We start from the raw sequence: 27735 nt of genomic DNA on the forward strand, positions 1-27735 counted from the left end.
TTGCCTGAGGACCAGGCTATTTGACAATACTTTGTGTGTATGTGCATGTGCGCATGCACAAAAACCAAGTTGATTCTTTTAAAGAGCTTACACTATAATTGTTTCCCTCAAAATGGCGGGAAACTCTACTATCGATTTTTAAGTGTTTCCATGCGGAGGCAATCCAAGGCCTACAAAACGGGCTTGGTTGCTACTTAAGCAGCAACTTTATCTCAGTTGCCCCTTCCTCCTGTAATGGATAGGATATGCTTCATTCAAATATCTTCTCCCTGGTGAAGAGTCCTTTTTGGTGTATTTGCTAAAGAGGATTAGGTAGCTGTATTAAAATACTGTGGCTTTTGAAGGTTCAAGACAGGAATTTCCTTACTCCTAGTTTGGGACCTTTGCTGTGGGATCTTTGCTGTGCAAAGCAAATCCTTCCTATTTTAAGTCATCTCAGCAGATGGCGGTATCAAGCGGCTTTTGAAGAAGTGAAGAAGGGACAGGTGCTTGGATGGGAGACCATGTGGGAATCTCAGGCTATTGGCTAAACACGTGTTGCTCAACTTTGGCAGCTTGAAAATGTGTGGACTTCAACTCCCAGTATTCCGCAGCCAGGATGAGGAACACGAGGCTTAACCAATCCCAGGCAATCAAGCATTTTCAATTGAAAAATGAAAGCAATTCATTGAATGCATTCATTGAAGCAAGGAAAGCTTGGCTTCTGCTATTTTTGCTGCTGTTAAATAACAGCAGATTTTCAAACCTTAGGAGCCTAAAGGTCAAACAGTGAAATTAAATTTGACACCATGGAGGTGCTATTATAAGTAGGAGATTGAATTTGGGGTTTGAACTACTGTCCTTGACTCAGTACTGGGTCTTTCACTTTCCTATGACCATCTTGGTTTTCTCATGTGTCAGACTAGGTTATTTGCTGATCAACATTCTTTGATATAAGAGAACACCTTGAAGCTGTAGGCAACTGAAGCATAATCTGACGGTTATTTTATTCAGAGGTTATTCTCCCTGACATTTCATGCAACAGTGCATAGGATTGCGGTATCCACAGATCTTTTGCCTTGTTTGGTTTTGGTTTTGGTTTCATTTTGTTTTATTGTACATTGAACAAACACGACTCCATCCCTTTCTGCATCTCTCTGTAGGTATCTCTGAACTTCTTACTGGCCAATTTTCCACTATGATCAATTAGTTCCACATGCAAACAAAGCTCTTTGTATAAAGGAGCTCCTGTATTAATTCTCATCAATGATGTGTATAACTTAACTGCAACATTTTCTGCATACAGGTAGTCCTTGCTTATGGCCACAATGGAACTCAACATTTATGTCGCTAAGTGGGAAATTTGTTAAGTGAGTTTTGTCCCATTTTACGACTTTTCTTGCCATGTTTGTTAAGTGAGTTACTGCAGTTGTTAAAATAGTAACACGGTTATTAAATGAATCTGGCTTCCCCATTGACTTTGCTTGTCAGAAGGTCGCAAAAGGAGATCACATGACCCCCAGGACACTGCAACCGTCACAAATATGAACCAGTTGCCAAGGATTCGAATCTTGATCATGTGATCATGGGGATGCTGCAACCGTCATAAGTTTGAAAAATGGTCCTAAGTCACTTTTTTCAGTGCCATTGTAACTTTGAACAATCACTAAACAAACTGTTGTAAGTTGAGGACTACCTATATTTTGGCCTGGGTGGATATTCCATACACGTCTTGCATAAGATTCACCTTAGCAGGTTTGAAAAAGTATGAGGTCATTATTAAGGGGTGCGGTGGCTCAGTGGCTAAGACGCTGAGCTTGTCGATCAGAAAGGTCGGCAGTTCGATGGTTCGAATCTCTAGCACTGCATAACAGAATGAGCTCCCATTACTTGTCCCAGCTTCTGCCAACTTAGCAGTTCAAAAGCATGTAAAAATGCAAGTAGAAAAATAGCGACCGTTTTGGTGGGAAGATAATAGCATTCCGTGCGCCTTCAGCATTTAGTCATGCCTGCCACATGACCACGGAGACGTCTACGGACAGCACTGGCTCTTTGGCTTTGTTACGGAGATGAGCACCGCCCCCTAGAGCCAGAAACGACTAACATGTATGTGCGAGGGGAACCTTTACCTTTAATTAATTAAATATTCTGAAAAATCATTATCCCTGCACTGGTTTGGAACTAATCATTTGAACCATCACTTTCTCCAAAAAAACTCTCTTTTGAAAATAAACTTTGGACAGTGTGATTCTACCCATAACTCCAAGTTAAGGTGACACCTGCTGTGGTTGTGACTATAGAACGCACCTGTCTCGGTCATGGAGCTACATGGTTGACTTCCCTCTGGAGATGATATTCGAAGGAACAACACTGTCCTACTCAGCTAAGATGACTTACTGTAGTTTCGTGTGTCTAAATATACAGCTGGTACTTAAATTATAACACTCAAGACCAGAGGTCAGTGCAGTATAACAGATGCAATGATGCTCTCAGATGTCTGGCTGGCATCAAAACGGCCACCTCTTGGACCATTTTATTCATCCTATTGAGGGATCAGGTTTGACAGTAAGTATGTAAATACCCATCTGTAATGTCTCTTAGTGCTTAACATGGGGGGCTGAATTCCTTATAGACAGGAAAAGTCTAGGTAAAAAAAAACAGACAATTGTACAGGCTTGTAGTTGTCCCTCACAACTGTTGCACAGGCTTCTATTCTTGTACACCAGATCATCCTTCTCTATTTCCATTAATTCACATCCAGGATGATTTGATTTGCTATCCATTGTGCAGCTGATGCCTAATGAACAACATATAATGATCTTGAGCATACATCAAGTTCAAAATTGCAAGCTGCCTAGTTGTGGCAATTCCTCATGTACAAGCAATCCGGGAGACACGAAGTGATACAGGAAGGTGTACAGAATCTGCAATTTTAGGTATTTGGTATGGCAGGCCAAATAATTAATCCAACTCACCTGATATTTTCTGTGGAACCCAGCAGCTGTCCTTCAAAATCAAAGGCAAGGGACTTTCAGATAATTTGCTCCCAAAGCTTTTCATATAGTGGGTGGCAGATTTATTCTATGCGCAAGACATGTACTTGACTCTTGAGTTCAATCAAGGGACAGGTGTAGCATGGGAAGTAACTTATGGTCAATAAGAAAAGGTATTGAATGACAGAGATACTGAAACTAAAGGATAAATTATACATAGAGAGAAATATATCATCAAAAACAATTACAAATGAAGTTAAACTTTGGGGTGGCCAATGGAGCCAGTGCTTAGTTGTTTCTTGGTGATGGGACCAATCTTTGGAATGATCTTTTGTTTGATTTTAGATCTCCACATATTTCATTTATTTATTTGTTTATTTAATTTGTTTGCAACCCATCTTACCTTGGCCACCTTGTGGAAGAATCTGAAGATGGAGATCTTTCAAAAAGTGGCCAGGTTTTTTCAGAGTACTTTTATTTATGATCTGTCTATGTTTGGCATTGTATGATTTATATTTTAAAAACATTTCTTTATATTTTTGTTTTATAGTATCTTTAAGATGCCAAGAATCAATTGGATTATTCAGAATGAAATTTTGATGTATTAATGAATAGTAAATGAAATGAACCACAAGGTCAGAATGTGTGTTGTCAAAAGTTTATACATTTCCTTATGTTTATACATTTCCTTTTGAAAACAGAATAAGGGAGGACTTGATGGGCAGCAATTCTGAATAGAAACTTGTATCTGCTGAATATGTTCCGTAATAATTAGAAATAGGTTACCACTAGTGAGCGCAAGAGAAAACACAATTCAAGTGCATAATAGCAAATATTTTCCGGCACTACAGAGAGAGACAGCAGAGAATGGTTGATTAATGGCTCCCAAGGAAACTGAAAACTGACTGTGGATGGAGTCCCTATGCATGATTACATATAGAAATAAATAATTACATGCACAAAATATCTTCATATATACACACCAGGGATTACTATGGTCATGTCTTCAGGTGCTTTGAATTCCTTCCCTCCCTATGTAGAGATTGATGCTGATAATGCAATGATGAAGATAACATCCAATGGGATCCTAGCTTTTAAAGCTCTTCTGACAGGATGCAGCAGAAACCACCTTCCCACTGCAATCGACAAAATCACGTTTCTCTTATCCGTTTAAGAACAAATCAATTCATCAGGAAACTTTGCCCCTGTGTTTTTATTTTCCAAGTTGATGTTGATTAAACATGGGCAACTATCATGTATGCTTTGAGCAGGTAATGTATACAGGAGAAGTTGTTAATAGCAACTGAAGTATAAAAGGAATATATGTTGCATTTTCCAGGTCTGTCATTTGGGGGTTGTTTTTGCAACTGACTATTTTTGTGAAATGTGAATTTTTTAGCTATGGTCCAGCTACCTCTGTGCAGCCATAACTGTAACGAAACGGAGGAATGTATTTGACCTGCTCAGTGCTTCACATTTATGACAAGCCCTCTTGATTTATGTTGCTGATTCAAATTGCCTGAATTAGTTCAAAATTGTGGATGTGGGAGAATGACCAACTTTACTTGTTCCAGCAGGAAATGGATCCTTCTACAAAGTAGCCAAAGTTTTCCTATAAATGTTAAGGTGAGCAACACCTGGGCTTGGCATCTCAGTTGTGAAGCCCTCTGTCCTTGAGGTCTGTGTTGCTCAGCCTAAGGTACAGTAGGTCAGTTAAACTTCAGAAATGCACCACTAAAAAGAAAACATATTCTGATTCAGGGTATGTTTGTGCACAGTGTGTGTGTGTGTGTGTGTGTGTGTTATCATTTAAATAAAAATATAAGGCATCTCTTCATAGTTTCGAAGTCTTGTCAATTCTTTGCTGCTCTCTAATGGTCACCCAACTTTTTGCAGTACAGATATGGTCACCCGACTTGTCTCCTTGCTCTGCTGTTCTCCAGATGTCAGCTGCTAAGGTGCCACTTGTAGACCTTTTCCGCACTCTTTGTTCCCAAATCAATGTTGAATGGTAAGTCCTATAAACAGAAGATTATAAACAGATCTTCCAATACAAAAAAAAAAAAAGACAAATAGCCCATCTTAATGAAACTCATCTAGTTGACCTCTGGAGTAAAATTTCTTTCTTTCTTTTTTATTAGCCATAGTCTTGAAGATTTCAAGGAATCTGGCCCACACTATCTCAAAAAGTTTTTTAAAGCTTGGTTTATGGATAAACTGGCTGTTTTCAATCCTCCTTATGAAGGTCAGAGTAAATTTGTATGTTCAATGTAAAGCCTCTGTTACTGCTTCAGTCATATATTTTGAGAGATGGAAAATCCTATCCTAGTGTCAGCATGAAGTTATAAATATTTCCAAAAGATGCTTTTGTTTCTCTGAGAATTTCTTTTAGTGCAGATCAGAATTGCCTACATATAAGAACTGTATCTAAGTCTCTGCCCAGATTCCCTTACCCTTGAATGTGCTTTTCTCCTCCCCAAGCCCACTGTATGCGCCTCTGTAAAAGAAGGACATTTTATTGCAGGCTGAAAAAAAAATCTGTAGCTAATATTCCCTCTAATTTTTTGCACTCTGTAGACTAAGCTCTTCCCCTCATGCATTATTTCCTAGTGTGGCATTAGCGAGCCTCATGCTGATCCGCTGATACTTCATGGATTTGGAAATTAATCTGCAAGCCCGCAGTGATGTAAAACATTAAATATTGTTTTAAGTAGCTGAGGCGCCATCCTGCCTACACGGTACTTAAGATGGGCAACAAGCCAGCAAATCTGCTGGCAAATGGCTGAGAAAGAGAGCATGCCCACTTGCACTGAACAAAACCCACAAGCCCAAACATTAAGGCCCAGCCGATGACAGACAGGAAGGAGCTGGTGCCTTTTAACCATTATAGCAATGGTGGAAATGACCTTCTCTAAGAGGATCAGAGCCTCTTTCTACACCCACTGCTTGCACCTGCACTTCTGAAGGGACACAAAAATGATATGAAACGGATCCTTCATGGCCTGTTTGAGTCTTTTCAGGAGGTAGTTTGTTTTTCTTGAAAAAAAAAAAAGGGTTCTCTTTCCAAAGAAAGAAAACATGAAGCAATGCATATATTTGGGGGAAAATAAAAAGTTGGGAAGCAGACATAAAACTGAGGTAAAACTCTTCAGGAGGAAAGATGCATGATCAGCAGCAAAATCAAGTGAGCGAGTGAGGAATATAATAATCATAATAACATACTGGGTATAACATGGTGTATAATTACATTTACAGGGTATGTGCAGCAGGGTATGGTTTAAAAAGTCAAGATGGCAACCACAATGGTGCGGTTGAAGCACTGTTATTTTTTGTGTATAAAACACATAAAAAACCAAGTACAGCTTTCATTGCACTATCATGGCTGCCATTTTTGATGTATGCTCAAGGTCAGCCAGCTAGGTGAACCTTTAATAAATGCTTTTATTATAGATATCTTTGGTTCGGTTCATGTGTTCTGTTCATATTTATTTGACTGAAGGATCCAATCTTGGTCGGTCACGGGGACCAGAGTTTTTGTCTTCCGAGCTTTCGGACTCATCCTCAGGGAACTTCTCTCAAGCAGAGTGTGTGAGAAGTTCCTTGAAGGTGGGCTCCAGCATGAGTACGAAAGCTCGAAAGACAAAATCTCTGGTCCTGGTGACCAACCCAGATTGGATCCTGCAACATTATCCTGAAACACATATATCCACCTTCATTCATGTTTGACTCTCTGTTTAAAATTGTTTGGGCAAACAGATTTTACTCTTGATCTTTCTTTGGTTACTCTATAATTCCAGTTCTGATCTGATTGGGATGGGCTTTTTCCTGTTTTGATCTAGACAAATTCGTTTTCACTAGGTAGCAACATCCAGGCATGATTAGAAATGGAATCCTAGACCTGGATTGGGAAGGCATCATCATCATCATCATCCTAGAAGAAGGCATTTGTGTGTTGTCTCCAGAAACAAAAATCTCTTTATGGTCGTGTCCTGGAAGTTAGTAGGAATTGTGCTGGATTTCAAGGATTCTTTACCTTTAATGCAGTGGACAATGACTAATCTGCAGAATAGAGGACAATGCACTTCTTGCATTTAAAGGAATTGAATTTAGAAGCTTGGTGTGTACCCAAATTCTTAATCCAAGGATATGTGAAAGACAGGGTTGTGTTTCAAACTTGTGGATTCTGGATGCTCCCATACTCCAAATAATGCTAGTCCAGATGTGGTCCCTGCAGGATGTCTGGCAAGGGGCATGGGAAAGGCACAGATCCCCTTAGGAATAAATATAGGATCATACTGCCCATATTAATGTCACAGTAACAGGAGGGGAAAAGGACCATCTGTGTGATGATGTCCTCATGCAAATTATACAAGGTATGTATTAGCATGATGATACATATGACAACATCATGGCTTGTTGCAAGCTGCTGTTACTGCTTAATATCTGAAGGTTTTCCAACCTTGTTGGCTTAAGTCTCTTTCAAGGTGGATTTGATAGATGAATGCAACTATACTCTTGGCAACAGTATGAAAGTGGCTTTCCCTTGTCCATCCTTTTAAACATATTGGTCTATCTGGGATTTTCTAGTCGTTTCCCACATTAGTACCAATTTCAAATTGTCAGTGTTATTAAATGCCCCAGTTAATGTAACCAGAAAAATTACACATCATTATGATTTACACTCTATCCTAATTTAGGGACAGCATTCTGTTCCAACAACCTGGTTGTTATGCGAAATGGTCACTAATTGAACATATGCTATAGAGCAAGGGTCTTCTAACATGGCGAGTTTAAGACTGAGCTAACATGACTGAAGGAGGAATTCTGGGAGTTGAAGTCCACAAGTCTTAAAACTGTCACTAGTTGTTGTCTTGTTCCAGTTACATTTACTCATACAGTGACTCATTTTTTTTCCTTTTTTACCCCCTCACAGAGAGACGGCAAATCAGTAAGTCTTACTCTTCTATCTGCTGGTTATTTTTATTTACTAATTGAACTTCCCATTCAGAATTGTTTCAGACAGTCATTAACATAATGAGCCTATGAATTCCTGGAAGTAAGAATTACCATATTTTTTGCTCCTTGTAAGACAATTAAAGCTAATTTTATATGTCTCTAATACGGAGCTTTTTTGAATTATAATTTATCTGTCTCTCTCTCTCACTCACACACATCTATCTGTCTTCTATCTATGTCTTCTGTCTACTATAATTCTTTAACCTTCTTCCTTTTGCCTGACAAAATGGGATTTGTGATATTTTTCCCTTAAGCAGGAAGCAGCTATGTGCCATTTGATTCACTGCAATATCGATCAGTTTATAAAGTTTGTTAAATTGCATATTCCAGAAACACAGACTTTCAAGTCCTCTTAGATATGTGGCTCTAGTTTCCTATGCTATATAGAATTTTTATTTAGTTCTGCAAATAAAGATTAAGCCATTTGCTATCATATTCACGTAATCCCCACATGAATAGTTTTCACACAACACCTACCACAATATCTGAAATAACTGTGCAAGTCATCACACACAGACACTAAAGAAATTGGCTGAACTTATTAGATAGTTGAATGTCAAGTTGATTAGTCTCATAAACCCTTTTTCTTTTATATGTAGTCAATGTTACCATGTCAGTTTGCTGGAGTTCTCATGTTTGGCTTTGGGCTGCTTATCTACTAGGTAAGATAATCAGTGCAAGAATTTTGGAATGGCAAGGTTCATTGATTGGCAGAGATTATGTATTATGTATGGGTCTAGTTTGAGTTGCCGTTATTTCTGAGGTTGTGTGGCAGGAAATTAATAAAATTTCATTGTATCTTTTGACAGTTGGGTGGTGTTTGTAGGTATTTGCTGCTGATCTTTTGCCTGTCTTTTCTATGTGGTGATGTTTGTAGTCCTTGCAGCTCATTTTGTAATTAATTTCGACTAAGAAACAATGGAAATCTTAGAACAAGTCAGATGAAAAAAAATGCAAGAGCATTCTTAGAAGCATGGCACTCTGATCAACCACTGTTCAATTGAAATTTCTTTACAGATCTATCAAAAGATGTAACCAAAGACCTAACATTATTATATCTTCTCAACACACAGCAATGTATCTCCTTATCACACAACAATCAAGCAACATCTTGATAAAATACAGCTATCTTCTTATGAACCTAATAACCAAAGAACAACAGCTACACTTTTACAATCTTAGAAATAACTATACTCTCTATGAGCGTTTGTAACACAGTTTTCAAAGCACCATGGGTCATACCGAATACAAATATGATAGAATAATTGACTTCTCAGTCAGATAAATAAACTACCAATAACAAAGTATGTTCCAAAACAACCAACACCACAAGACTTTCCCACCTACTTACACAAGACAGGCAGGTGTATAAACCCATTCATTCAACAAGCTTCATTCAAAGCTCTTACACTAATGACTTTACTTCATGCATCTGCAGCCCAAATGGCAACTTTAGAAAATTCTAGCAATGCAGCTGTTTCATTTTTTTTCAGAAACAATTTTGGCAATACCATATTGATATTACATGGTATCTGGTTGATGAAAATAACTGACTGCACCAAAGAATATAGATCATATTACCACATATGGTGGAAATGTAGAAAAACCCAGGAGTTTTGGCAGAGAATTCAGAGGTGGCTCGAGAAGATAGTAGAATATAAAGTGGAATATAAACCAGAATTTTTCCTACTTGGAATTATAACAGAAAAAATACAATAAGGACGAGATCTATTTAATAATGCATGTAACTACAGCAGAAAGATTAACCTTTGCTCAAAAGTGGAAAGATAAAGATAAATAACTGACAAGACATTTGCATAATGACACCAAATTAACAGTGGCAACATGAAATGATGTAACCATATAGCATGTGAATTTACAAAGATAAATACATGCACAAGTAAAATATTTAGGGAATATATTTCTGATGCTTGAAATTGTTGGTTTTGGAAGGAACTTTTAAATAGAAATACAGTATGCTGAAATCCTTATTTATTTATGTTGTTTCCATTATTACTCATACATGATTTGATTGAAAGGAGGTGTCCTCCTCTCAAGATGTCCATTAAACTAGTATTTTAAGTTTTAGACATTTATAGTTGAGTAATCCCTTGGATTTTGTGAACATATTTGAGAGAGTGCTGTATCTAATGGATGAACCTTCATGGTTCATACTAGCTGCATTTTGTCCTTCATTAAGCATAGTCAATGGACCTAAATCTAGGAAGAGCATCAAATGGTCAGTATGATTATAAGCTTTACCTTTGACTCACAGCCAATATTCCTGGTGTGAATCTTTCTCTACTGCTCAAATGTGCCACTCCCTAAGAGACTATTTTTTCCATGTGCAATCCCATCTGTCATGCAACTTTCACACTCCTCATTGTTTCCAACAATAAAATCATTTTCCACTGGATTAGGAATGTTGTGACAGCTTGCTGATTGGTGGGAAACCAAATCACTTATTATTATTGAAAATAAAGCAAGCAGGAAGATGGCTTTGTTGAGAATGGGATGATTACAGCTGAAACAGCTGTGCAGGTAAAAATCATATATTCATGCAGTACAAATTTTATAGCAATTTAAAGTTGAAATTACAATATGGAATTTTTAAGTTTAATATGGATTTTCTGAGTTTGTTAGTTATATGGATCCTAGTAATTATCAATCAATGAGAGAGAGAAAGAAAGAGAGAGAGAGATGTATCCATAATAGATTGTTTAGGACTTTAACATAAACTGAAAAAGAAGTCTAAGGTGTGGTGGAATCTAAATGCAATGTGTTTCTCTATGTGAACAATTAAATCACTCCCCACCATCTTAGGCCTAAATCATAAAGTCATATTTATCCATATATATTATTCAGGTCTCCTTTGCCCTTGAGAAAAATGCCAGATACGTTCTATCAATATTTCTTTATTGAGTCTTATACCACTTGACAATTAGCTCTTAGTAAGTTCTCAAGGTGTGTTTTCGACTTCCTGTATTATTCTCATCTTTTAGCTGTGTTTATTTTTATTTATTTTATTTTATTTGTCAATTGTTTACAAGATAATAAGTATAAGTGTATACATAGTTATGAATACATGAAATGGGTACATATAAGAAAAAGAAAAGAAAAGAAAAAGAAAGAAAAGAAAAGAAAGCAATGGACATTGGTAGTGCACATGAGTGATAAGGACAATCGTGAATGTGTGAAAGAAGTGGGGAAAATTGCAGTTTAGATTATATATCCGTATAGAGTTTGAAATTACAGTTTATAATTCAGTACCTCTATATTGAAATTTGCAGTATGTTTCAATGATTTCAGTGGGATTCGATAGTGCCCTCTGCATGTTTTGAACTGCAAGTCTATTATCCCATGTTAAGCACTATATTGGTGGGAATTGAGGATCCAGCAATTTTTCTTGTTTTATAAATTAAAAGTTCATAATCTTGAAATCAAAATAGCATTTGTTTGCATGATTCATCCTGGGGTTTGAAATAAACGTTGTAAACTGTAATCTGAAATAAGAGTAGGAGAATATTATTAGCAATGAAGTTCAGAGAAAATCACAGCATTCAAACTTTGATTATAAGTACTGACACTTTATTTTTGGAGAATGATTTCTGATAAGTAATTAGTATTTTTGATAATTCTCTTCATGCAATTAAAATTCAAGCATTAGTTGTCAGCTAAATTCTATTTTATATTGGGAATAATTCGATATGCTGTCATTTATTTATTTGGGAAATTTATATAGCTATTCACTCACACTGACTTTAGCAGGCCTGCAAGCAATAAAATACAATTTTAATATGTAATACAATATATTCATATTTAGAATGTTCCAGAATATTCTGGAATAACTATGGTCTGGTAAATCCAATGACTTGGTATAAAGTTGTGACAATCTGGGCTAAATATGATAGGTCTTTTATTAAGAATTAAATGTTTTTTGTAATAAAAGAAAATTACCGGTATGTTGAAAGTTCCCTTTATCAAGATTCATATTTTAAACATTACCAAATGGAAAGTCAGGGAGCTTTGCACATTAATTGAGATTTTAAAAAAATAAAAAAGTTTTAAAAAGTGCAGTCCATTAGACACCAATTTCCCGAATGGATTGATGTAGAAATCGTATAGATATTTCAGTCCAGAGATTAAGAAATATTAGAGCTACTATAGAAGACATCTATCAAAGAATTTAAAGTTAAGTTTGCACAGACAATTGACAGGTTGATTAGGTGCCATCAAGTCATTTTTGACTCCTAGGGAGCACATAGATAGATTTTCAAAGTAACCATCTATCCATAGTCTGTTCCTTTAGGTCTTCCAATGATGCACATCACCACTATAAGTGAATCCATTCATTCACCTTGCTACTTGGTCATCCTTTGCTTCTGTTTCCTTTCACTTTTCCCTGCTTTAGAATCTTCTGTAGAGAATTAGGTCTTCACATACCGTATCTGAAGTAGGATAGTGGAAATGATGGATTGATTTGTCTGATGATCCATCAGTTTGTTTCCTTGTTTATGGTATTCCCAGGAGTCTTCTTCCATGGCAAAATTCAAAGACATCAATACCCTTCCCATCCTGCTTCTTCAACACAGACACTATCAAATTAGTACACATCATAATATAGTATAAAATCCTATTATAACTTGACATCCTGCCATCTGATTTTGCAACACCATAGCCTATTGCAAACAGTGTGACTTGAAAGAAGAGTAAGTCAAATACAAATGTATTGCTTTCTAAGTTAAACTTTGCAAAGTTTCAGTTACGTTTACCATATTTCTTACATTTGCATTAAAATCATCAATTTTGCAGTATCCAAACATAAACACTTTAAAGTCTTTTCAGTTTGACTTGGACATGCATATTTTGACAATTTAATATATAATCATACCAAGATTCTGGATCATTAGTTCAAGTGTGTAAATGCAATTTATTTTTATACTCTTGTTGTCAGATACCAGCTAATAGTGAGGACAACTTAAAAGTGAACTAGTTCCTTAACATGCATCTTATCAGTCTTTTCCTGTGGCTCAGGTCAGGTGTATTACAAGGATATAGAGGGTAAAATATAATACAAGCCACTGCAGGCAGCAATGAAAACTGAAATGTGTTCAAATTTGTACAGGTAATTCTGGTCAAAGGCACTTTGGTCAAAGGCACTTTGCTGCTGTTCTGTTTATAAACTCTCTGAGTTTATAAAAGCTTTTAGTTTTTCTTAAAGTATACCAAATTTATGGTGAAAACCTTTTACAAAGACCTCTGAGATTTGAGGAATAATTATAGTTATAATTGCCAGGTTTTTACTTTACACCAACAGCTGTTTCCATGTTTCAGAAATAAACTTTGCAACATTAGCTGGATCTAATTAGTTCAGCTAACTATTAATATGCTGGCAGCTTACTGTAGCTTTTTGTAGCTTCCCATGAAAGACGAGTTTAAAGGAGACAATTGATTGGACTTTTGGTAACTCTTACTCCTAAGCACTTCTCCCTAAAGCTATGATCCAGCCAAAATTAAGAAAGTTTCAGTTCCATTGGTTTTAATAGGGTTACTAACTATAAAGCTTAGCTGTTCCGTGGAAATAAAATGCAGTTCAGATTTATGTAATCTAAAGCATATCTTTATTTCTTAAACTGTGTGTCTGAACATTTTCGTGATTAATGGATGTTTAACATCTTCATTTAAATGTTATCCCACATTTCCCCCTCTTTGTTTTTTTCATTTTATATATCACAACATTTATAGTTTATTCTAGTTTATTAAATAAAGGCAGGGTTTTTTGGCCTAAAAGCTTCATGCTTCCTCACAATTTAAAGAAGTAGGGACGGGTTTAGGATCCTATTCTGATTTCTAATATACTAAACCCGGAGGCACCCGTTGTTCTTAACACTGACAAAGACGAGCTGTGGTTATGGATTTTAGAGTCAAGCTGAGCACACCTGGCCAGCTATTCACCACTTGTCTTGTTAAATCTCTACATTGCTACAACTGCTAGAAGTGGAGAACATCCCATCAACCACCAAAGTGAGCTACCTAAGAGATTTGATCCAGGGTAAATGAAGAGTTCGTGTTTCACTCTGTTTATCACCACCTTTATCAACTACTGGATTTTTTACCTGTAATGTCAAAAAAATCTCAAGTCTTAATTTACAACCTGGTATGGTATTTGTTTTCTGTCAATGCAATTAGTCTTCAAGAACAGACAGACGTCAAGGTGGACTTTAAATCTGCAATACTGAAATGTGTGCCCCCAATTCCTCACTGTCTCTAAATTACAATTTTGCTTCCTGTGCCATGACCTCAGATCTTTGACCCACAACTGCAGCATATTTTCTGTGACTAACAACTGTAATTCCCTAATTATCATGGTGTATTCCCCTGCTGTGCAGTTTGTTTAGTTACCAAGGATGTGAACCATATTCTCTCATCATTTTCCCCAGTTTTGTAATACTGTTTTATTCATTGAAACACTTTGCTCTGTATTTTCCACCTTCTAATGAGAAAACTATTTCCAAACCATTTACTTTATTAGGGCAACCATCTAATTATTAGATTATTTATAATTTGCAATTGGATACAGAAATGAATCTGTCTATGAGAAATAAATATTAAAGATAGAGAAAGCACTGGAGCTTTGTTTTACTTTTCACAAGTATGGGTCAAAATTATCCATTGAGACGATTTCACCCATCTTCAAAAAGAATAAAGAGCTTTTCTCAATGTGGTAATTATGATTAATATTTGAGAATGAAACCAATATTACAGAATTTCAGTGCATGAAAGTGCTGTTTTCATAAAATTATGTTGAATTATTTGGAATGCATGATACTAATCAAATTTGTTTGGAATACTCAATCCTTTATCTCTTAGACAGTATTAGACTCTGGGAAATGAATTAATGGATTGTTCTTTTGATCTAGTTTTAAATGAAAAATTAAATGAAAAGGATATGTATTTGTAGTCACTGTGACGTCTAAAAGTCTACTTCAACTATTCTCAAGTAAAGTGAGTATTACCTTCTTCTAGAATAGAATTTTCTAATAAGGCTTCCAGTCTTTAAAAAAAAACACATTGATGTTTGTTCTCTGATCAAATAGGTTGGTTTCACCATTTCTGCAAATTCTGAAATTTTCACAATCCATTTCTCCACAGTGAGAATTTCATTATTCTTACATTATATTGCAGTTACCATATGCACTGCCAATTAACTGTGAATCTTTTCAAATTCATCGTTCATAAGTCAATAAGAAAAGTTCTTCAGTCACTTGTTCTCTTGACTTCATCTTAATTTCTCCTTCATTCTGTATTAATAAATTCTGAGGACAATAAAACTGCCTTTGCTTAAAGCCCAGGTTCGTATTTATTCCATATTCTCAAAAGGTAACTCTTCACATAGGGATAAGTTTCATGGTGATGACAAAGTTAAATTAATACCTTAAAAACCCATGCCAGCCAAAGCTTATCCTTATGATCTTCCAATTCTAACATTCTTTTATTTCTCAATAGAACCCATTCCTTCATCCAACAGGTTTCAAAGTACAATTTAAGATTTGCAGATAGCGCTAGATTTGGCGAAATGGGAAAACTTACAACTGTCATTAATAGGGAGAATATCAACAATCAAGATGAATATATTACCCAGAATTTTATATTTGTTCCAAACAATTCCAATTAGGCTTGGAAAAGACTATTTTGAAGATTTAAATAAAATTGTGTTGAAATATATATGGCAAGGTAAGAAAGCACGATGCTAGAATAAAAGGAGGATTTGGTTTTCCTAATTGGGAGTTGTACTACCAAGCTACAAATCTGATGTGAGTTAAAGAATGGATAACATTAAGAAATACTAGATTGTTGACATTAGAAGGACATGTTCTGTTGTTGGGGTGGCATGCCTTCCTATGGTACAAAGGAACTAAAACACAGGGGTATTTTAGAAGACATTATACACGGGAGACTCTGTGGTTAATTTGGGAAAAGACTAAAAGGCAATGTTATTTGAAAATTCCAGTCTGGCTATCGACTATTGAAGCATTTTCTTATCCTATAATATATAAAAAGGAACAAACAGTTCGATATGGTGAAATATTGAATGAAAAGGGTGAACTTAAATCGATGCAAAAACTAGAGAAACAAGGTATAAAGATGAATTGGTTTTCGTATGCTCAAATACATTCTAGGTATGATAAAGATTCTAAAACAGAAGGCTTCTATGATAAATTGACTGATTTAGATAAGATTTGACAGGTACTGATGAAAAGGTGATTAAAAAATTGTATGGATATTTATTAGAAATTAAACTAGAAGAAGAACAAGTCAAAGAAACAATGATTGCTTGGGGAAAAATCTTTGGATATAGAATTGATCTAGAGAAATGGCAAAAATTGTGGTCTCAAAATTATAAAATTACAATGTCAACAGCATATAAAGAAAATTTGTATAAGATGTTTTACAGGTGGCATTTCCCCCCAACAAGAATAGCAAGAATGTTCAAGAACAAATCTAAAAAATGTTGGAAATGTCATCAGATACCTGGCTCATATTACCATAATATGCCAAAAAATATTGGACTAAAATCCACACATGGTTGGAAAAAATGACAAAAAAGCATATAGACATGAAACCAGATATATTTTTATTGGGAATTTTACCTGAAATATACAGTAAAGAATTGAAATATTTGATTGTAAACGTATTAACAGCGGCTAGGATTGTATTTGCTAAAAACTGGAAAAATGAGAAAATACCAACACAGGAGAAAGTTATTAAGAAAATATTGTATTGTGCTGAAATGAGTAGATTGACATTTGAAATCAGAGAACAAGAAGATAAACAATTTTATAAGATTTGGGATCTATTTTATCAATGGTTAAACAATAAAACATGGTAATGAAATATGTAGATTTTTAGAATATAATGAATATATAAAGATGTATTATTTTTATCATAACTACAAAATAATCATAGGATAGATTTGGAATGATAATATGAATTGTCATAAAACAAATTAAGTAAAATATGGATTATCTTGGAAAACATGAATGAATAATAGTATAGTCAAATGATTGATTAACAATGATATTAATGTATTTAGGAATATTTGATTGACAATATGAGAACATATACAATGTAATTGTAAGTGATGACTATGAAGTGGAGGCACAAAACAATTTGCAAACCAACCGACACACTGTGTATGTATGTATGTATGTATGTGTGTATGTATGTATGTATGTATGTATGTATATGTATATATGTATGTGTGTGTGTGTATATATATATATATATATATATATATATATATATATATATATATATATATATATATTGTTCAAAAAAATAAAGGGAACACTTAAACAACCCAATGTAACTCCAAGTCAATCACACTTCTGTGAAATCAAACTGTCCACTTAGGTAGTGTTGAGGTAATTCCCCATTAGGAGAATGAGCGCAAAAAGGGAGACGTATAGAGAGTAGTGTTGGAATAATGCACACAGAGCACACAGATACACTGTACAGTAAATGTAGGTTTTTACTTCGAGAAACGTTAAGCAAAGTCCAAACAAGCAATCCAAAGTCATTCACAAGTTAAATCAGTCAGTTTTCAATCCAGGGATAATTCAGTAACAAATTCCAGTGTCAAAAACAGTTCAGTATCAGACTTACATCAAATCCAGTAATATCAGTCAATTAGGAAAAATGGAGGAACGGCAATACTTTCCAACAGAAGGAAACAGAGATACATACTCAAACACACTCTCTTCTGAGACTCAGACTAAGACAAACCAGGTTTCTTATGGCCGTTTGAGAAACCACACCTAATTACAATTTTGCATTTTCTTAAAGTTACATTTTTAAAATGTTTATCCTGGTTTATATATTTCTAACCCAAATAGCTGTTAGGTGACTCATATTCCTAACAGGTAGCAACACTGATTGACAATCAATTTCACATGCTGTTGTACAAATGGAATAGACAACAGGTGGAAAGCATAGGCAGTTAGCAAGACATCCCCAATAAAGGAGTGGTTCTGCAGGTGGTGACCACAGACCACTTCTCAGTTCCTGTGCTTTCTGGCTGATGGTTTGGTCACTTTTGAATGCTGGTGGTGCTTTCACTCTAGTGGTAGCATGAGATGGAGTCTACAACCCACACAGTGGCTCAGGTAGTGCAGTTCATCCAGGATGGCACATCAATGCGAGCTGTGGCAAGAAGGTTTGCTATGTCTGTCAGCATAGTGTCCAGAGCATGGAAGTGTTACCAGGAGATAGGCCAGTACATCAGATGTGAAGGAGGCCATAAGAGGGCAACAACCCAACATCAGGACCACTATCTCTGCCTTTATGCAAGGAGGGACAGGAGGAGCACTGCCAGAGCCCTGCAAAATGACCTCCAGTGGGCCACAAATGTGCATGTGGCTGCTCACACGGTCAGAAACAGACTCCATGAGGGTGCTATGAGGGCCCGACGTCCACAGGTGGGGGTTGTGCTTACAGCCCAACACCGTGCAGGATGTTTGGCATTTGCCAGAGAACACCAAAATTGGCAAATTCACCACTGGCACCCTGTGCTCTTCATGGATGAAAGCAGGTTCACACTGAGCACATGTGACAGACGTGACAGGGTCTGGAGACGCTGTGGAGAATGTTTTGCTGCCTGCAACATCCTCCAGCATGACCGGTTTGTCAGTGGGTCAGTAATGGTGTGGGGTGGCATTTCTTTAGGGGGCCACACAGCCCTCCATGTGCTCTCCAGAGGTAGGCTGACTGTCATTAGGTACCGAGATGAGATCCTCAGACCCCTTGTGGGACCATATGCTGGTGCGGTTGGTCCTGGGCTCCTCCTAATGCACGACAATGCTAGACCTCATGTGGCTGGAGTGTTCGGCAAGACGAAGGCATTGATGCTATGGACTGGCCCGCCCATTCCCCAGATCTGAATCCAATTGAGCACATCTGGGACATCATGTCTCGCTCCATCCACCAATGCCACATTGCACCACAGACTGTCCAGGAGTTGGGGGATGCTTTAGTCCAAGTGTGGGAGGAGATCCCTCAGGAGACCATCCATACCACTTTGACATTATACTTCCTTCTGAATGGGCTGGAGACTAGACTGTATCATTCATTCATTCATTCATTCATTCATTCATTCATTCATTCATTCATTCATTCATTCATGTTAGCAGACATAACATCCAATCTTTAGCTTGTACACAACACGTGAGGTAGATTGGTTTGAAAAAAAAACTGGGCCAAAATCACCCGGTGAACTTGCTGAGAGTTGAGTCAAATCTGGGTTTTACTGATCTTAGTCCAGCATCTTAAATGGCACCCATCCAGTGATGGGCTGCTGCCTGGTCAGACCGGTTCAGGCAAACCAGTAGTTGTGATCGCTGGTTGGGCTTGCCCACACACTCCTGTGCTATCCTTCCCATATATAACTAACTTTCTGGCTTGTTCCCCCCACCCACACTTCCCAGATGAGTTCTGCGCCGTACCTGCTGAACTCACCGGAGCAGCCTGAGTAGATTAGTTGCATGTCTGAAGCTGTGTTTCAGCCCTGCATGCATTCACAACTGGCAAACTGGTTGTTAATGTAAGTGTAGCCCACCTCTGCACCCATCACACATGCAAATGGACTGAATGAGTGCAGTATAGCAGGTGGATTGATAATTTAATTCATATATACAAATGGCTTGTGAAGATGCACTTTTTGATGAAACAAGGAGAAGCTTATTAATAGAACACTGCATTTCTGTATGACGGTTGGATTAATTTAAGCTTGTCTGCAAAAGTGTTGCTTTCTTCTACCTTTTACAAGAACAGCTTTTAGCATACTTTAAAAAAAACATACAAATTTCCTTAAAAATATAGAATTGTTCATCATTAAGTATAGTTGATCTTACCAACCGCTAACAGAAATTAGGAAGATACAAACAGTGAGGTTTAATTCACAAGACAACTGAAATCTTTCAGTTTTTGGCTGTGAAATAGCAATCACTTTTCCAGATGCAAGAGAGAAAAATTCTGCAGTAAACTTTAGGATTAAGCCTTTCTTAAATGACTGATAAGAGTGATTAATGAAGAGATGTCATAGAATATGGTGGGAACTATAGGAAAATGATTTAAGATTCTGAAAAGTTAGAGCCTCAAAGAGAAAAAATGGCATTCTTAACCAGAAAAAAATAAGGTATGTTCTGAATGTTTCTTCTCAATGCAATAATATTCTGAACACAGGAAAGGAAAAAAAGAGATTGCTCATTTTTTAAAAAGTGACATCTTTATTTATATATTGTTGTATAAGGAAAATGATCAAATTATATTTATTTATATCTATTTTGTTACTTGCATTATTATACTGGCCTTATACTTGTACCCTTAATGATTATTTTCCTTTAATGATCCAATGATATTTAATGGTTAGAGGAAATTAATCACTAGGGGTACAATTATGAGGCCAGTATAGTAATGCAAGTGTGGTGATTCACTAATCAGAAGGTAAGGTAGCTCATCTTTAAAATGACATGTCTGAAACTTTATCAGCATCTTAGGATACTGCTGTGTGTGTGTGATTACCTTTATTTACTTCTTACCTGTTTTCACTTTTACCTCATATTCTTCACATTTTCTCTCGTTTACCTCTTGGTGCAATCGTATTTGTAGAGTTCTTTGAAAACGTAATATTTCCCTCAGTTTTCTTTCATGTTTGATTTCATCTTAATGCACACTACAATATTTCAAACTATGTTGGGAAATTATTAACCCAGGACACATTTCAATATAAACAGAAATGATTAAATGTAAATCCTGAGGCTGGAGTCTTTTTGGTCTCTATAAATTGGGCTGGAAATGGGAGAAACACATTCAAAATGGTTGCAAGATGAAGTGATTAGTTCGATTCACCATTTTGGCTGGATCTGTCTCTCTTTAGAAAAACTCAACAGGTGCATGAGAAAAAGTCAATCTTCATAGGAAAGATATTATTGCTAGGATGATGAATAGGACAGTAAAAATCCTTCATCCTTGCTATTGTTGTTGAGATGGAAATTTAATCCTGGGGTTACATACCACTCTTCCACTCCAGATGAAATGGAGGTGAATGGATTCAAAAGATGTAGACATGTATCAAATCAGGTGCCTGGAGAAACAGAAAGGACCATATTAATCGGAAATGCTGAACTAAACAGCAAAGGACATATTCATCCCTGGGGAATTCCAGATGTTATAAATTTTCATTTCCCATTTTTTCACTTTTCAAAGAGCTCCCATCATGCTGAGCCAATGAACAATTGATGATTATGTGAAGGGAAGGAGTGGTTGTGTGTGTGTGTGTGTGTGTGTGTGTGAATAATGATTCCAGCATGAAATGATAAACTTATATACTCAGAATAGACATGATGGTATGTTGTTATCATGATATAAGAGTATTTTTAACATCACAGGAGCTGTTGGTTGAACGGGGTTGATGGGGTTTCAGTCTACATGTTAGTAAATGTTTTGTTTAAGTAAATTTGCCTTAAGTTAATTGATCTTGCAGAAAATTTTCAATAGCTGAGAATGCTACCCATACCTTCCTTATATCAAATTGTCAGATGTAAGAAAATGGTTGTTTTCTTGTGGAAAAGATATTTTTACTCTGTTTTACTTCCATATTTTCTAAAATGAACTGTGTATCTAGAATTATCATACAACACATTCAGCCCAGCCGTCATTCCTAGGTGAGTGCGCATCTGAACATCTTTTCTGTCTGATTCTCAAATGAATGAATTATAGGGCTGCTTTGGATGAAGATGAGGATGTTATCCATTCAGTCATGTCTGACTCTTGGCAATTCTATGGATTGTTGATTCTCTCAACATCTCCTGATCTTGCACTACTTCTTTGAGTTGTTCTATGCTCTGACTGGTCTCAGCTTTGATGGTATCCAGCCACTGTGTTCTTTGGTGGCCTGGTTTCCTTTTACCACTAACTCTTGCAAACATAATTTCTTTCTCCAGTGAATTTCCCCGCACGACATGGCCAAAGTAAGAGAGATATAGTTTTGTGATTGTTGCCTTCTAGTGACATGTCTGGTGTTATGCATTCCAGTACTTGCTTGTTAGTCACCTTTACTGTCCAAGGAATGCAGAAGAAACTTCTCCACTGCTCAAATGAGTTGATTTTCTTCTATTTTGTTTTTTTAAGGTCCAACTTTCAAAACCACATTGTACTGCTACTATTAGATGGAAAATAATGGGTTGAAAGTTAAAGTAGCCATGCTACATTTCAGAGTTTTATGACCATGCTAAATTACAACCTCCTCAAAGGACATCAATAAACCTAATTTAATTTAAACTTCAATTAAATCCCATTCCTCAATGTTTCAGTCTTCACTTTTAAATATAACATGCATACACATGGCAGTTGGGGTGGTGGTGGCAGGGACTCTTGCTAGTCTCACAGGGCATGCTGAGTTGTGCTTTATTTAAGTATGGTCTGTTGAATAAAATAATTGGCTGATTTCATGCATAATATCGCAAGCCATTGGTTTATAAATTACTAGTGCTCAGTTCTTACAGCAATAGAATTTGATTTCAGGCTGTTTAAGAAAGAGAATTGGTTTATCTTCCAAAACAAGATTTACATTTTCATTGGCCCAAACTGATCATTTTGCTGTTTATTATTATTATTATTAATTTCAGCAGTGCTGAAATTCTGAGATGGTGTTCAGCGGAGATGTTGAATTCACTATAAACAAGAATTGATAAAACAATTATCAGGTTTGCAGCAACGATGATCTTCTAGGAGAGACCAGAGAGTTAGACCTAGAGCCCTAAAAGATTTCTTCCATCTCTGATTCTCCATCAACTTCCCTTTTTCATGTGTATTTTTGTCTGAGTGATTGCTGTGAGGGGGAAGCTGCTAAACTGCGAAGCCACTATTCCTCTGTTCCGTCAAATAGACCCTTGAAAATAGAATCCTGAAATTATGGAGAGGCGGATCCTGCCTACTCACAAGTTTTGTAGCTTAACCTATAATGAAGACAAAATATGTACTTATGCTGTGATTTCAAATATTCTACCAAGGGTCAGAGAAGTAAATTGACTCAGCTCTTGAACACAATTAATATGTTCGGTGTCATGTAACATTGTAAGCCACCCAGAGATACCGTGTGGTAAGATGGGCAGATATTAAATTTTACAAATAAATAAATAAAACCATAAAATCAGAAGAGTCTAAAACTTGTTCTGAACTATGAAATGTGCTCAAGTGAAAATGCCCACAAAAACTTGCCATTCTTCAGAATCACTCTTCTCATATATTATGGGAAACTGTGATTTCTCATCATTCCAGCTAACAGCATTCTCGTGACATTTAGGGATGAAGTTTCCTTTAGCTTGGAGAATGTCCATTGGGGAGTGCCCAAAAAATGACTACCTCTTTCTTCTCCTCTTTCTCTCTCTATTTCTATGTTGCTTCAGTGAAGTCACATGAAAAAGTTGTTTACCAAAAAAAAAAAAAAAACATTGTCCTGGAAATCTTTGATTGTAGAAATATTTTGTTGTTTTACTTGGGATGATACAAGTTGCCTGGTTTGTCCCTCACTTGTATTAATCATTTAGAACAGTGTCCCCAACCTTTTGGGCACCAAGGACCGGTTCTGTGGAGAGAGGTCTTTCCACGGACTGGAGGATGTGTGGTTTCATATGCTGCCTGCATGCTGTGGCCTGATGCCGGTCTATGGACCAGGGGTTGGAGATCTCTGATGTAGAGCATTCAATGTTACACACAAAGATATATTTAAGTACCAGTTTAGCAGACACAAAAGAATTATATGACTCCAATGTAATTGAATAATTTAATTATTTTCTTGACCTTTTCCCCCATGATAAAGTAAAGGTTCCCCTTGTACATACGTGCTAGTTGTTTCCGGCTCTGGGGTGGTGCTCATCTCCATTAAAAAGCTGAAGAGCCAGCACTGTCCGAAGACATCTCTGTGGACATGACTGACCACCGAAGGTGCATGGAACGCTGTTACCTTTCCACCAAAAGTGGTCCCTATTTTTCTACTTGCATTTTTACATGCTTTCGAACTGCTAGGTCGGCAGAAGCTGGGACAAGTAACGGGAGCTCATTCTGTTATGTGGTGCTAGAGATTCAAACCACTGAACTGCCGACCTTTCTGATTGACAAGCTCAGCATCTCAGCCACTGAGCCATTTCGTCCCTCTTTCCCGATGATACCTTTGCAATAATCAAGCCTTTAAAGGCATCCCAAGCAACCCTTAAATTAGCAGGCAATGAATGAGTGCAGAAGCTTTCAAATTGAGGAAAAGAGTGTCATGCTATTGTATCCCAAGCTAGGCATCTTTTGGACGTGCATGCAATCACACACATAAAAGGGGCCGGGCTTGTATCATGACAATAAGTGATGCTTTTGCCAATCTGCTTCCCTGGATCTCCTGCAGATGCTGCTGGTTCTATATCTATACAAACCTAATGAAAAGTTCAAACAAGATTACATCAGATGCTCGAAATTAAATTTGTGATTTAAAAAGCAAATAGCGTCTTTAAAAATATACAATTTATAATGTTTTTGTTTTTTTATTCTTCCTCTTCATATGTGTCTATGTGTGTACATGTAGATGTATATGTAGATGTATATGTTATCTTTTTCTGTACATTATAGCAATATTTTCAAAGTAAAAATTAAGACATTAAAATACAGTGGTAAAGTCCAATACTATACTGCTATTAATTTTTTTTGCCTCATTCAGATTACATAGTCTAAATAATTTGAGTGATGAATTATAATTTTCTCTTTTATAATATGCTTGTCTAATATTTCTGTTCTACTTGTTTTTTAAATAAGTAGATTCAAATAATTCATCTTTTGATCTTTGTGTCTGCCGAGTAAATTTATTGTGTACACAAAGTTCAAGGTAAATTTGTAAGTGAGGTGTACACACACATAGATTTCTTTTCAGGCTATCTTTAGCAGGAATCTGGAGAATGGAACTCATGACTAGGAAAGCTACTTTGATAGCTGAGCTATTAATGCCGCACTGACTGGATTCAGGTTTCATATAGATATTTTTACTCTTCTCAGAGGATGAGCACTTGTTCCTCCTTGTATCAAAGGCTAGATTCTCTTGTTTATATTGAAAAGATGAGAGAAGTAGGTGAGCGTCCAAGAATTCTGAAGCTTATAGAAGACTGATGGAATAAATGAATAAAATCCGATTCTATGCAATGGGTGTGGTGTTTCTCTTACGCCTGCTATGGCAAAACTTGGTGTCTAAGTTTCCATTGATTCTGTTGTTATGTGTAGATCTCTAAAAACAATATTTAGAATTTGATCATAATCTAGGGAAGAGGTACATCGGACACTGAGTATTTCACATTTCTTGGGTTTGACCATGTAAGACCAACTCCCCACATAAGGAAGTCATCCAGGTCAGGCAAATCTATTCATTTGATGAATAAATCAATAAGGTTAAAAAGCTCAATTCTTACAGAATCAGTCCAGGGACTACTAGCCTTTCGAACAATTTCTACTAAGTCCTTCTCACTTCTAGTTCCTCCTTCAAAATCCATTAGTTAGTTTTGTCTATGGAGATTCTCAGTCACCCAGGTCATGATTGTCCCAAAGGTGCTTTTTCAAGAGTAACTGGATTTTCTGTTTTTTCTTTGAAGAAGTTTCACTTTTCATCCAAGAAGGGAAATGTCAGATAGTATTGGTTTTATTTATGTTTTTTTAGAGGGACACCCTGAGAATTCCAAGAGCAAGTAATAGGTGCTGCCAAAAGTTGGCTTCCAAGATATCTGTATAAAGAGTAAGGAAAATGACCTTGATAGAGTTACACAGAATGTCTAAATAACATTTGGAAGAGACTCAGAGAGACAGGATGGAATGATCTGTCTCTGCTTAACTAATTTAGAGGTGTTCTTGCTGATAAACAGAGATGAACTGTGTAGGCAAGGCATCACAAATAATTTGGAAGAACATGTTGTCGATAATATAAATGGCTGACTTTAAGAATTGAGGCTGGGCAGAAATACAAGGGGAAAGGATTTTTCAGCCTCTCTTGCTCTCGGCCTCATAGCTTTCTTCCCAATAATCTTCAGTAACCTAATAATCTTCAGTAGCCCATCTTCAGTAACCCAAGCAAATTGGAGCAGTCAAGAGATTGTGTCTCCAGGAGAGAAACTGAGATAGTTTGGTTAATGTTTTTATTGCAGAGCTCTTGAGCATGTCCCTGAATAGTTTTAGCTTGACAAATCAGGTGTGCACAATTTCATATTTTGATTATCTCTTCATATTCCTGGATCACAAAACAAACCCCCACATGCCCTATATTATAAACCTGAATATGGCCTTCCCTACCTATATCCATCAGCCATTATTCTTCAACCAATCGACTTTATGTTCCCTTGGAGTTGGATCTTCCAGAAAGATTGGGAGTGGGGAGGCAGGTTGTTGATCTCTTAGACACTCTTAGAACTTATCAACAGCATGATGCTTACATCAGGACTTGGGTGGAGAACCTCCAGGCAGCTCCGTTAAGACCACATTTCATGGTTGAAGAGGGGCTGGAGCATAATGGTCATATATATGTTTCCATTCTTTTAGGAGAAGAGATGTTGCAACACTATTGTGGCAATAGGATGGATGAACATGGACGAAAGTTTAAAATTCAGCATTGCATCCTTAGGGAATTCTGGTGGCTGAGAATAAGGATGGGCATCAGGGATTATCATATGAGCTGCAGGGTTAGGGTTAGGGTTAGAATTACTGGAAAGCCAGGTGGCTCCTGCAACATCTAAACTGCCCTTTGCAGCCCTAAGAGACAATCTTACTGAATTTTAATGATCTCCCCCCAGTATAGGATATTCTAGCATTCTGCTAACAGTATTTATAAAATTGGCACATTTCATTTTTTATAAGGACCATGTGATAGTGCTGGAAACAGCACAACTTTTTAGACCACATTTTACATACAGAGACCTAGTCAATCATATGTTATGGATTGCAGATTACAATTTATTTCCATGTTCCAGAAAGTCCTCTTCCGGTTACTTATCTTACTAAAATTCTCATGTCTGTAACCTTTAACTGGACAGAACTGTGCACCAAAGAACAAATCTTGCCAACAAGGATACCTCAAATGGGTCAGCTGACAGAATGCCAGGATCCATTACTCCCAAGGAAATAAATTTGGGAAAGCTGTGGCTGATTCAGCACTGCCAGGCTGCTGCTTTAGTCATATAATCTTCATTTGCAATGCTACATGACAGTTTCCCAGCCACTCACAAATTCTGTTGCTTTTCCCCCAACCATGCAGCATCCACTTATATGGAAAAGACCTTGGGAGACCTGTCAGATAAGAGACAGCATGGCCTAGTGGGTAGAGTAAGAGGTTCAGAACAGACCCTCCATAAGTTTTCATGCCGTAAAGAGGTGGTGAGAGAATTCTACTTTTGGACTTGAAGATTCTGTTAATGTACTGTAGATTTGCAATAAAATAGAATTATCTACTCATGTTTCCTGTCTGGCTTGCCTTTGAAACCATACAATATCAACAAGACATGCTGCTTCCATCAATTATTGAATTGCTGAGATTGTTCTGTAGCAGTTCCTCCAGAATATTCTCTCAAATCCCATTCAGATTAGGGTCTGCCAGGACAAAATTGCTGTAAGCTAGGACTAGGAAGTCATGAAACCTTCCAGAAGAAAGCACTGGTAATTCCCTTAAAGATCTACT

At 36.8% G+C, this 27735-nt stretch overlaps 2 long non-coding RNA genes across 2 annotated transcripts in view; one reads left to right on the forward strand and one right to left on the reverse strand.

The window, feature by feature from the left end:
- Nucleotides 1-3619: 3619 nt before the first annotated feature.
- Nucleotides 3620-7056, reverse strand: LOC148128111 (uncharacterized). The gene is made up of 2 exons (XR_015741362.1): nucleotides 7006-7056; nucleotides 3620-4990 (listed from the first exon to the last, which is right to left on the reverse strand). It is a non-coding gene; the product is annotated as an uncharacterized LOC148128111 (long non-coding RNA).
- Nucleotides 7057-10463: 3407 nt separating this feature from the next.
- Nucleotides 10464-27735, forward strand: part of LOC148128112 (uncharacterized) — a 30331-nt gene continuing 13059 nt past the window's right edge. The window contains exons 1-2 of the long non-coding RNA XR_015741364.1: nucleotides 10464-10529; nucleotides 14909-14993. This is a non-coding gene — a long non-coding RNA (uncharacterized LOC148128112). The remainder of the gene's footprint in view (nucleotides 10530-14908; nucleotides 14994-27735) is intronic.

The sequence above is a fragment of the Pseudonaja textilis genome, chromosome 1 (genome assembly GCF_049901715.1).
Source record: "Pseudonaja textilis isolate UNSWEBS1 chromosome 1, rPseTex1.2, whole genome shotgun sequence".
Lineage (NCBI taxonomy): Eukaryota > Metazoa > Chordata > Lepidosauria > Squamata > Elapidae > Pseudonaja > Pseudonaja textilis.